Source organism: Quercus suber, unplaced genomic scaffold (assembly GCF_002906115.3).
Source record: "Quercus suber isolate HL8 unplaced genomic scaffold, Cork oak 2.0 scaffold_1205, whole genome shotgun sequence".
Lineage (NCBI taxonomy): Eukaryota > Viridiplantae > Streptophyta > Magnoliopsida > Fagales > Fagaceae > Quercus > Quercus suber.
This window is the reverse complement of record NW_027070601.1, coordinates 8,102-19,400: the sequence shown is the minus strand read 5'-3', so window position 1 is coordinate 19,400 and position 11,299 is coordinate 8,102. Positions and strand designations below refer to the sequence as shown.

The window sequence follows — 11,299 nt, the reverse complement described above, 5'->3', positions numbered from 1 at the left end:
TTTGAAGGTAATACTCGTACTTTAGGCTCCCTCGAATAGCATTTAAGAAGTTAATATCATAATGGGTAAGGCTGAGGCCATATAGTCGGTTAAGACGTCCCACACAGCTGACTACCCTATAAAAGTTGGGTAAACATTGGTCGGGGCTAAGCTCGTAAAAACTAAGGGTCCTAAGTTATAAAGGATCTACTGGAAATCTAATCCCACCCTCTGATACAGACATTAAAGGAAAAAAGACTACATGGGGTAACCTTTGGTCTTCTATGTCTCTCTCGTGACGGTACAATATGTTCATATTATAAGGGATATCAAACCTAGCTTTGAAGGATTCTACATCTGCGTCAATTCTTAAAAGATATGAAAAACCCATTTTTTCCTATCAAGTTTACTAAGAAATAGATAGAGGGAAGAGGATTTACTGAGTAGCTTTTTAATGATAAGAATTGTCTTGGAAGGAATTTAAGGGCTCGGGAAGAAGGAAGAAATAAGCTGAACTTGAAAAGAACTAAAGAAAAGAATAACGTAAACTGTGTTAGTATTTATAGGAGTAAATGTCATTTAATGCAACTACCATAAGTTAATTAATATAGACCGTTGTTTCTTTTCATGCGTGTCTTGGCAATCGAAGTGTCAGTTCATCTCGACCATTCGATATAATGAATACTGTCACGAGTGCACCAAAAGTGAGCTATCATGTCTACTGTATTGATTGACTGATGCTTAATCTTCCCGAGAATGCTTTCAGAAATCTAGCTGATCACCAAAGCAGTTGATAGGCCAAGAATGTATTGATCCCTTTGGTAAATTAATCAATTAATTAGCCAAGTTAATTAATTAGATTCAATTACATGCAATAAGTGTGGTAGCACAAACAAATCACCAACTAAGTTAAATGCAGCAGAAAAAAAATTTGACACATGTGATTTTTTTACGAATGGAAAAAACCACTAAGGCAAGACTCCACCGGATGAATTTAAGGTCACCACTTCCGAGAATCCATTATTATCAAAACAAGCGGTTACAAGTAAAAGGAATCTAGTACCTAATACCAATCTATAGTTGAACCCTTACCCCAATACCCAATTGGACTTGTAATGTAGCGGTAATCTCTCTTTTCAATGCACGGCTCTCAATATGTGACTAACTAATGATTCTTGGATCCCAGTACGTGACTAACACACCAACTTGAGGAAAATGTTGGCTATAAAGTTCTTCAGTTCATCCAACAATGAAGATCAAGAAGCTCCTTGGTTATAAAACCCTTGGCGCAAAGACACTGTAGCTTTTACAGAGAGGAAGATGAACTAGGACTAATTGTCTTCGGTCACAATATGCATGTATAATCACTTAGCATCACCTTGCATCACCTTTTACGGCCCTTAAAATAATCCTTATATATGTTTAGGGTTGTGAAAAAAGAAACCCTACACAAATACACATGGATATGCGTGAAATTAGATCTAGAAATCTGAATTTTGTAATTCTCTATAGATATAGCTTCTGTCGAGTATTATCATTAAATCTCGATAGATATGATCTGTTGATCTATCTGTTGAGTTTTAATGAACAACACTTCTTCACTTGTTTTTTGGAGATATTTGCATGGCTTCAATACTAAACTTGAACTCTTGTTCCTTGAAGTACTAAACCCATCCTAGATCTACCCAATTACAAGTAAAGTGCGTTTTGTCAAAAGATTAGCCAATTTACATAACATATGTTTCTAACAAGTCTCACATATGTCCTAACAGTCTCTCCCGTTAGCAATCAATGAAAAAACCACAATAAACAAATGAATTATGAGAGAAGTCTTAAATTACTAAACTTATAATCACTTGTTGAATACAATAAAATCTAACCCTAACACAAACTCTTGAAAAAATTTGCAAGAAGAGAGTTCATGGCATGGTAGATTTTCACAACTTGTCTTTCTAAAACACTAAAAACTCCAAAAATTTTCAAAAGCCCAAAAACCTAGCTCTAAAATGCATGAATGCATGAAAATGAGGGTTTAAGAACACTTACTAGAGGATTAAGGCTTGATGTAGGCTGAAAATCACGTGGGTAGAGAGATAGAAGTGAAAGGAAAGTGCTTGGAGTGAGAGAGAAGGATTTTCTGTCGAAAGAGAAGTGAGAAAATGAAAACCGAATCGCGCCTCAGCTATATATAGAAAATGCAGCTTGATGGATCGAGGAGTTATCGAGATCTGTCTAGTACTAAATCTAGATAGAAATGAATCTATTGAGGTGCTGTCTAGGATCTTTCGACGGCAAAAGTACCTTGATGGATCGTGTAGCTGTTGAGAATCTATCGGCCAGACAGAAAGTTTCTCGATAGATCAAGAAGTTGTCGAGACAAATTTCAGAAAGCTCGATGGATCAAAATTGCGCTAACTTCTGTCGAGAAAGGAAGTCCAAGGGGCTTGATAGATAAGAATCTGTTGAGACGCTGTGGAGCTTGAAGAAAAAGAGTTTTTCAAAGAGTGGAAAAACACATAGAGATGAATGCAACAAACAAGCTACTCAAACATAGATCTAATCAACATGTTAAGCTTTCAAAAACATTTCTCAGTAAAAAAATACAAAGTATTCATGATCCAAAACACACAAACACACACACACACACACACACAAAGTCTAACCAATTTTATATTTCAAAAACAAGTTATGGCAGTTTAGGCAGCATACATTAATATATGTATTCATTGTGATGACCAAATCACATTGTACCTGCACATGTATCAAAAGTAGTAAAGAATTTGTGTATTGTGTGTGAAAACATAGTAAGAGTGCATAAGTGTCTCATATTATGATGATTTGAGATATGAGAAAATCACATACATTCACATATAATCATAACTGCTTGATAGGGAATATCACCTTCGAGGTACATCCTATAACTCCCACATCTTCTAGAAACACGCTTGCAACCATATTTAAAAGCATTTTGATTGTTTTTACTTTTGATTTCTTTGCATATTCTTTTTCTTTTTGAGCATATCATGCATGAGCATATAAGAGAGAGAAAAGAAATACCCGATTATGTTAAGCCACAAACATCACAATTTTACAATGCCAAAGCACATGGATGTTACACATGATTGGCGGGCTTTAGTGGTGAGATGGTTATTTATACATTTCTTTTAGGATTTTTTAGTCATTCTTATCAAAATGAGTGACATGAGTGTTAAGTATAAGAGATTACTTAATCGTACTCATCATAAACATGAGCCACAAAACTCATTTGCTTAGTTGTGCATTGAGATGCTCATCTAAGCAAAAGATACAAGGTTTAGAAAACTTTGTTTCAATGGCTATCCAAAGTACACAAGTACCAATGAATACAAACACACACTGTTTTTGTATTTTCCTGATTTTTCAAATTTTTTTTAATTTTCTTATTTTTATGAAAAACAAAATAATGTAAAAGTGAAAACAAACAAACAAAAACATGTTAAATAAAACAAAGCATAAAACTAGACTGACTTAAGATAAGAGAGCAAAACATACAAGTAATGCATAAACATAAAGGGAGAGAGAGAAAAAGTGACTAAATCAGTTTGAGCCTTTTTCCTTCCACACCTTGGAAGAACCTTTTCTTTGAGCAAACCTTTGATCCGGTGGTAAGGGGGAAGAATTGAAATCGTTTAAGTTCAAAAGGAACATGATGGCCTTAAGAAGATCTCCAAGAGGAGCAAGAGAAGATGGAAACTAATTTTGGTTTCCAAACGAGAGCATATTATTGCTTTATTGAGTGGCTAACCACTTGTAGCAATTTGGATAAGTATGTCCTGAAGCTCCACAGTGATGATAGAGATGCAGCTTCTTCGGTTTAGACTTTTTGTTGTTAATCTTCTTAGTCCTAGGGTTTCTAGTCTCTTTCTTTTAAACCTTATGGGTTCTCCTAGAATAGATTTTCCCTTGTCTACGTTCTCACTATCTATTTCAGTTTTACATTCATTGTTTTCAGAATTAACATTGTTAGTAGGTGAGACAAACATAGTTGTACTAGATGAGGCAATATTAGGAGAAGAGAAATCATACCCCAAATCGGTTTTGTCAGAAGTAGTTTTCTGAAAGCTAAACATCTCATCGAGCTTTGCACTGGAAGTCCTCTCCAATTGTACTCGAACTAGGAACAATTCTGCTTTAAGCTTCTTTATATTTTCAGAAAGAAAGTTATTCTTGAACCGCAAAGCTCCAATAGTTTGATTTGCTTCATCAACCTTTGTAGAGGGCTCCTCTCGGTTTAGCTCTAAATCACTTAGCTTCTTGGTGGCCAGCCTATACAGTTTCTCATGCTTTTCAAAAACATTGTATAATTTTGCGTATGGATGTCATCATGTTCATCCGTTTTCCCAAACTTAGATACCACTAAGTCCTTTTCTTCATCTTTTATTTTTGTAACCCTTTCAGTAGGATCAACTGTAGTAGTAAAGGCATTTAAAATTCCCTCATTATCACTATCATCTGACTCAATCTCAGGCTCAATGTCACCTAAGGTAGGAGCAAGAGCCTTGTTTTTCCTAACTAACTTGAGATATGTTGGACATTCTTGTTTCATGTGTCCAAAACCTTGACATTCGTAGCACTTTGGTCTGAAGGGAATAGTGTAATGATTGCCATCCTTAGCATCCTTCTTTCCTCTGTCTTGGCTCTTATAATGAGAAGAACTGGATTGCTTACAGTCCTTATCAAATCCTTTCGCATTGGCATTCTTCATGAACTTCTTGAATTGCCTAGTGATGTAGGATTTCATTTTGGAATCTTCATCATCGGACAACTCATCGGTTTCATTGCTTTTGGCCTTCAGTGCCATGCTCTTACTTTTGCTTCCTTTCCCGATTCTAGTCAAACCCAATTTATAGGTTTACAAGTTGCCAACCAACTCCGTAAAAGGAATAGAGTCAATATCCTTTGATTCTTCAATGACAGTGATCTTTGTATGAAATCTCACAGGCAGAGACCTTAGCACCTTTCTTATAACCTTGGGTTCAGGAATGGTTTCCCCAAGATTAAAGGCTGAGTTAACTATGTCCTTCAGCTTGGCATTAAACTCATTAAAAGACTCATTCTTCTCCATCTTTATCTCCTCAAAGCTAGTAGTGAGCCTTTAGAGTTTTGAATCCTTGATAGCCTTAGTCCCTTCATAGGTTGACTGGAGGATAGTCTATGCTTCCTTAGCAGTTTCAGTAGAGAACATCTTCTTTAACTCCTCATTGATGACCGCACTGAATAGAGCATTTAATTCTTTGCTGTTGAAGTTTGCTGCTTTAATCTTGGCATCATCCCAATCAGCCGGCGCTTCCTTTGGCTTAGTTCAGTTAATCTCCATAGCTTACCACACCTTCTCATCAAAAGACTGCTAGAAAGCTCTCATGCGTACTTTTCAGTATGCATAGTTAGTGCCATTAAATAAAGGTGGTATAATAAGTGATTGTCCACTATCCATGACAAACAGAGGTCAATGGATCACACAGTAAAGATTAATCCTAATCAGAGTGTGCCCACTCTGATACCACTTGATAGGCCAAGAATGTATTGACCTCTTTGGTAAATTAATCAATTAATTAGTCAAGTTAATTAATTAAATTCAATTACATGCAATAAGCGTGGTAGTACAAACAAATCATCAACTAAGTTAAATGCAGCAAAAAATAAATTTGACATAGGTGCTTTGTTTACGAATGGGGAAAACCACCGAGACAAAACCTAACCGGGTGAATTTAAGATCACCACTCTCGAAAATCTACTATTATCAAAACAAGTGGTTCTAAGTAAAATAAATCACAATACCTAATATCAACCTACATTTCAACCCTTACCCCAATACCCAATTGGACTTGTAATGTAGCAGCAATCTCTCCTTTTAATGCATGGCTCTCAATACGTGACTAACCAATAATGCACGGATCCCAGTACGTGACTAACACACCAACTTGAGGAAGATGTTAGCTACAAAGTTCTTCAGTTCATCCAACAATGAAGATCAAGAAGCTTCTTGGTTACAAAACCCTTGGTGTAAAGACGCAGTAGCTTCTACAGAGAGGAAGATGAAGTAGGGCTAATAGTCTCAGGTCACAATATGCATGTATAATAATTTTACATCACCTTGCATCACCTTTTACAGCCCTTAAAAATAATCCTTATATATGTTTAGGGTTGTGAAAAAAGAAACCCTACACAAATACACATGGATATACATGAAATCAAATTTGAAAATTTGAATTTTATAATTCTCGATAGATATAGCTTCTATCGAGTTGTTGTCGAGCATCAGCATTAAACCTTGATAGATATGATCTATTGAGGTATTTGTTGAGCTTTAATGCATAACACTTCTTCACTTGTTTCTTAGACAGATTTGCATGGCTTCAATACTAAACTTGAACTCTTGTTACTTGAAGTACTAAACCCATCCTAGATCTACCAAATTATAAGTAAAGCATGTTTTGTCAAAAGATTAGCCAATTTACATAACATATGTTTCTAACAAGTCTTACATATGTTCTAATAGTAGTAATCCCCGATCCTATCTCCACTTCGTGAAAATAAGTAGTAGTAGTAGTAGTAGTACTTCATCGTCTTCCTCAGCTTCACCTCCAGCCTCCTTAATACCATCAAACATGCTTATCACCAAATAGAAATAAAGAAAATAAATTACTCACAGAACAAATACATAAAAAATGAATAATGCAATTCTGATCAAGGCTTGTGTTGACATAATATCCTTAAGCCAGACTACACCTCTCACAATTGATGCTCTAAGAGTCTTGGACATCTATCCTTTAGGATACAATCCCAAGGAATTATCACGTCTTCAAGAGAACAAGTCTCCTTAGTCACATGATTATTATTTCCTCCAAGAAGAAAACATGTTCCAATTCGGACCTGCATAAGGACAAATGGTCCAGGGGAGGACTTTTGTTTTTGTTTGTTTGCTTGTTTGTTTGTTTGAGAAAAGTCTAGGGGTGGACTTACGTTAAGTGTTGGCCCCCAATTTTTTTTTTTAATTTAAAAAATTGCACTATAGTATGTAAAAACTAGCACCCAATCCCCTTTTGCAAGAGTTCCCCCACTTGTGAGCGTCTGTATCAAGTTTGTTTGCCTTTTATTTATTTATTACTAGTTAAAGGTATGTGCGTTGCACAGTTTTATTATAAATTTATATAATATCATAACAAAAAGAATAAATTGTATTGGTGTAACAACCATTAAATATAAAATGATAATACTTCAATGAAAAATTATCTTCTAACACACCAATTGTGCTATAATGAGACTTGTAGTTACATGTATCAAATTTTTTACACTAAAGTTTTGTATTTATTGGATCTACAATATAAGTATTGAGTTTTGAAAGTAATTGGCAAGTTTGTTAACAATAATATTAATGAAAAGAAAATGTTAGAAGTTGTTTTTACCTTTGGGATATTGTTAAATTCCTCTTTGTAAACTATATTTTTTGTGTATCATTGTTCTTGTTTGTCATTGTTCTTTATTAAAATCTTTAGTTCTTCAGGGCTTGTTACTTGAGACAAAGCAACGTACAATTGGCCATGGCTGAACATCCTTGACTTATTTTTTTTAATTGTCGCAGCATAACAGATTTTTAAAGGAAACAGTCTTCTTTTTAGGATGAATGGTCTCTTGCACAAATATTTGATTCTTGAATAGTGTTTTTTTGCCTTTTGGAGATTGAATTTGTAGCTCGTTGTCATCATTCATTCATAATGGATCATCGTTTTAATCTTGCAGCTCTTGCTATTTCAACGTTGTTCAACTATTTTAAGAAAAACGAAAATTTTTGGCCAAAAAAATATTAATTATTGGACTCAAAACACTTGAAAACCAATTTATTATGAAATAAATGTACACGTTTCAAGCAAATGAGTTGGAATTTGCTACCAATTCATTATGTAAAATAAATGCATGAACATATAGGTTCCTTCAAATATTCATTGCTTATATGGTCTGTTGTAAGAATAGTTGATTCTTGAATAATGATTCTGTCTTTTCTTGGCTGAATCTACAGATTTTGATTGTCGTAAATTCATAATTGATCTTCGTTTTAATCTTGCAACACTTGTCATTTTAGCATTGTTCAACTATTTAACCCAAAAATAAAAAATAAAGGCAAATGACTATAGTATAGACAACCAAACTAATAGTATGTATATTTGAAAGACGAATCAAGTGCATGTAAAAAATACTTGCCTATAGCTCAATGGTTGAAAGCTCTTATTTGTGTGAAACACATGAGCTTGTTAGACCCTCAATATTAAAATTACAGCTTAATTGCTTTTACTCTAACTTATGTAAGTGCAGAACAAGAGTAAATGAAGCGCAATCATCGAATCTACTCTCAAAGTCATAAGCAAGCAAACAAAAATAAATATAAAGCTTAAAGAGTAAGAAAAGAGAGATGCAAACACAAGATAGCACCAAGATGTGTTATCGAAGAGGAAACCGAAGAACTCGGCAAAAAACCTCTCCGTGACCCTTCAAGTCGAAATCGATCCACTAGTGAATAAGTTGGAGTACACGAATTATAAAAGACCCTCCAAGCCTAATATACTCAATGTACTTGAGCCTCCAAGTTCCTACTACCAAGGAACTTCTCGGAGTCTTGTCTTCAATAGTTTTCCGGATTCCGCAATACCACCCGATTGCATCCGCCAAACCTCACCAACTTCTTTTGGCAAATCCTCAAAGCTTCTCAAGCTCCAAAACACTCTCTATGCTCTGAATAGGTGTGGGTTGTGTTTGGGTACAAATCTCCTTTCAAGATATAATAATGGGAAAGGGAAAGGAGAAGAGACTACAATGATTTCTCACTAAAGGATGAGTAGTTCTCTCTCTAAAAGGTGGGTGTGTTGTGTTGTAGAAACCTATCTAGGGTTTTCTTTTTGAGTATAGCCTCCTTTACTTTTGTGAGTAATGAGGGTATATATAGTATGAGTGAAAGGTAAGAAAGTCACACTTAAAATCCTCCAGGCAGAAAGTTTTGTGGGTACCTCACGAGATGGCCTATCTTGTGAAGTACATGCAATATGTAGTCTGACACTTGACTCTTCAGTTTTTAGCATGTGCTTCTCATGTGGCCTTTTAGTGGGAACCTTTACTCACGAACTTCTTGCTAGCTACTCACGAAATTGCACTGATCTTCATTGCATGCTTGATTCTTCACCAACTTAACTAAACCTAATACAGTAAAATCCCACAAAATATAAGGAAATAAATTAATGCAATTACAAAACTTTTTGTCATGGAATAAAACCAACATAAAACATAGTTGTAAATCACAACTTTACAGTGGTGGTGGTTGTGATGTCTCCCATGTCTTGTATATCTCTTAAATAATCAACAAATGATTTTCTAAATTCTAATACTTGCATGAATAAGGCTATTTTGGAAAAAAAAATAGAAAAATTAATTAAAATAAAATAAAATAAAATAAAATTGTATTTGAAGACGAAAAAATAATTTTATTATTTTACTTCAAAACTCACACCAAATCAAGTCTCATAAGTTCATTATTTGTTTTAATATTAAGTACCTCCCACATTCTTGTGGCTCTTACTCTATATTCCAATCGTCTTTTTTAGTGTCAATTTTATCAAAGATGTTATATCTTTGATTTTGTATATCCATTCTGATAAAAAATATAAACAAAAAAAAAAAAATCAAAATGTTATCAACAATTTATAATCAAATTAATATCAAGATAAAAAGGTATGATGTTTATGTAAAAGAACTTTAATAAAATAACTAATAAATCAGAGATGCATTCCTCTTTTCTTTATATCATGGTAGTGTTGAAGGTGCTCACTTTGTTGGTGTTTGTCCACAATGTGATATTCTAAGCTATTAAAGGTAAATAAAAAATAAAAAATTTCAGTGCGTGCATGTATGTCAGTGTATACCAACTCTTAAAATATGAGTTTTTTTTTTTTTTTTTTTTAATTTTAATAATTTTATTTTAAATAATTGTGTTTTCTTCTACCAAAATATTTGTAGGGGTGTTAGGCCTAGCAATATATATATCTATGTTCATATTGGGCCGGGGGCCAAATCCGAGGACATGATGTAGCCAAGGAGGGGTGAACATTATCATGGGAGTTCGTATTAGTAAGTGAAGAGGTTAGTTTTGGTCATAAGGGTCCACGAGGGTAGTCTGAGGATGAATGCCTCCTCGGTTGAGCAAAGCCGAGGTTCGAAGGGGTGGTCTACCATCTAGGGCAACATTCCAAGAAATTCTATTGATATGGATAAGCATTACAGAAGCGCAGGATAGAGGGAAGTCCTAAAATATCTAAAGAGAAAGCTACGACCACCGCATTGAATGTTCTGTAGCTAACTCTTTGGCTACATTAATGAGGAAGTGATACCTGAATAGTAATTTTCAGCCTTACAACTACTATAAGAGAATTCAAGAAGATACTGATGGGACAAGGATCAACACCAACAATCTGCTCTACATGTGGAGGGTAGAGATGAAGGAAGGAAGAGAGTATAAAACATGAAGAATACCTTGAAGGAAAGGAATCGAGAAATTAAGAGAAAAACACTATAGCAATCAAGAGTTAAACTTGTATTCAAACTTGAGAAGAAATATATAAGAACTGATCTCCTCAGATTGTGCTGAGGACGATTTTCTTTAGGTTAAACCAGTATATCTTCATTTTCTTGTTATTTGGATCCACTTTACTTGTTGTCTAACTCATTAAAACCCAGTTTTCCAACCTATTTTCTACAAATTCATTGTATTGGGCTTTTTGGGCCTAAACCTATCCATCCCTTGGCTAGAGAGCCAAATTGCGTCCATACAATATCATTGAGTGGATTCTTCCAATCTAAGAGTCATGAATAACCCAAAAATAAGATTGTCATCTAAATCAAAATTGAGGGTAATATAAACAAAATAAATTGTTATCAACAATTTATCATCAAATTAAAGTTAAAAAGAAGATTTTCCTTGAAATCAAAATTAAGGGATGGAAACAACATAGTAACATTGGAACCTATGTCATAAACTTGTAATTCATATATGATAAACAAAATTGGAACCCACCTTATCTTTGTAGTTAACTAAAAATTTTAATATTAATAAAAATAAGGGAGATCATGAGAGAAGAATTAAAAAAAAAAAAATCTTACATGCAAGTTCATAACAAACAATTTTAAATAATATACAAAATAATATAAAATCACCTCTAACCATATTTAATGATTGATTCACAAACCATAAACATATGAATTGGATAAAACTTAAGGAAATTAGGTTAACAAAAGACCC

The 11,299-nt window shown here is 34.1% G+C and overlaps 1 pseudogene; it reads left to right on the top strand.

The window, feature by feature from the left end:
* The first annotated feature begins 6,686 nt into the window (after window positions 1-6,686).
* LOC112038859 (probable NAD(P)H dehydrogenase (quinone) FQR1-like 3) overlaps window positions 6,687-11,299 on the top strand; it is an 11,195-nt pseudogene continuing 6,582 nt past the window's right edge.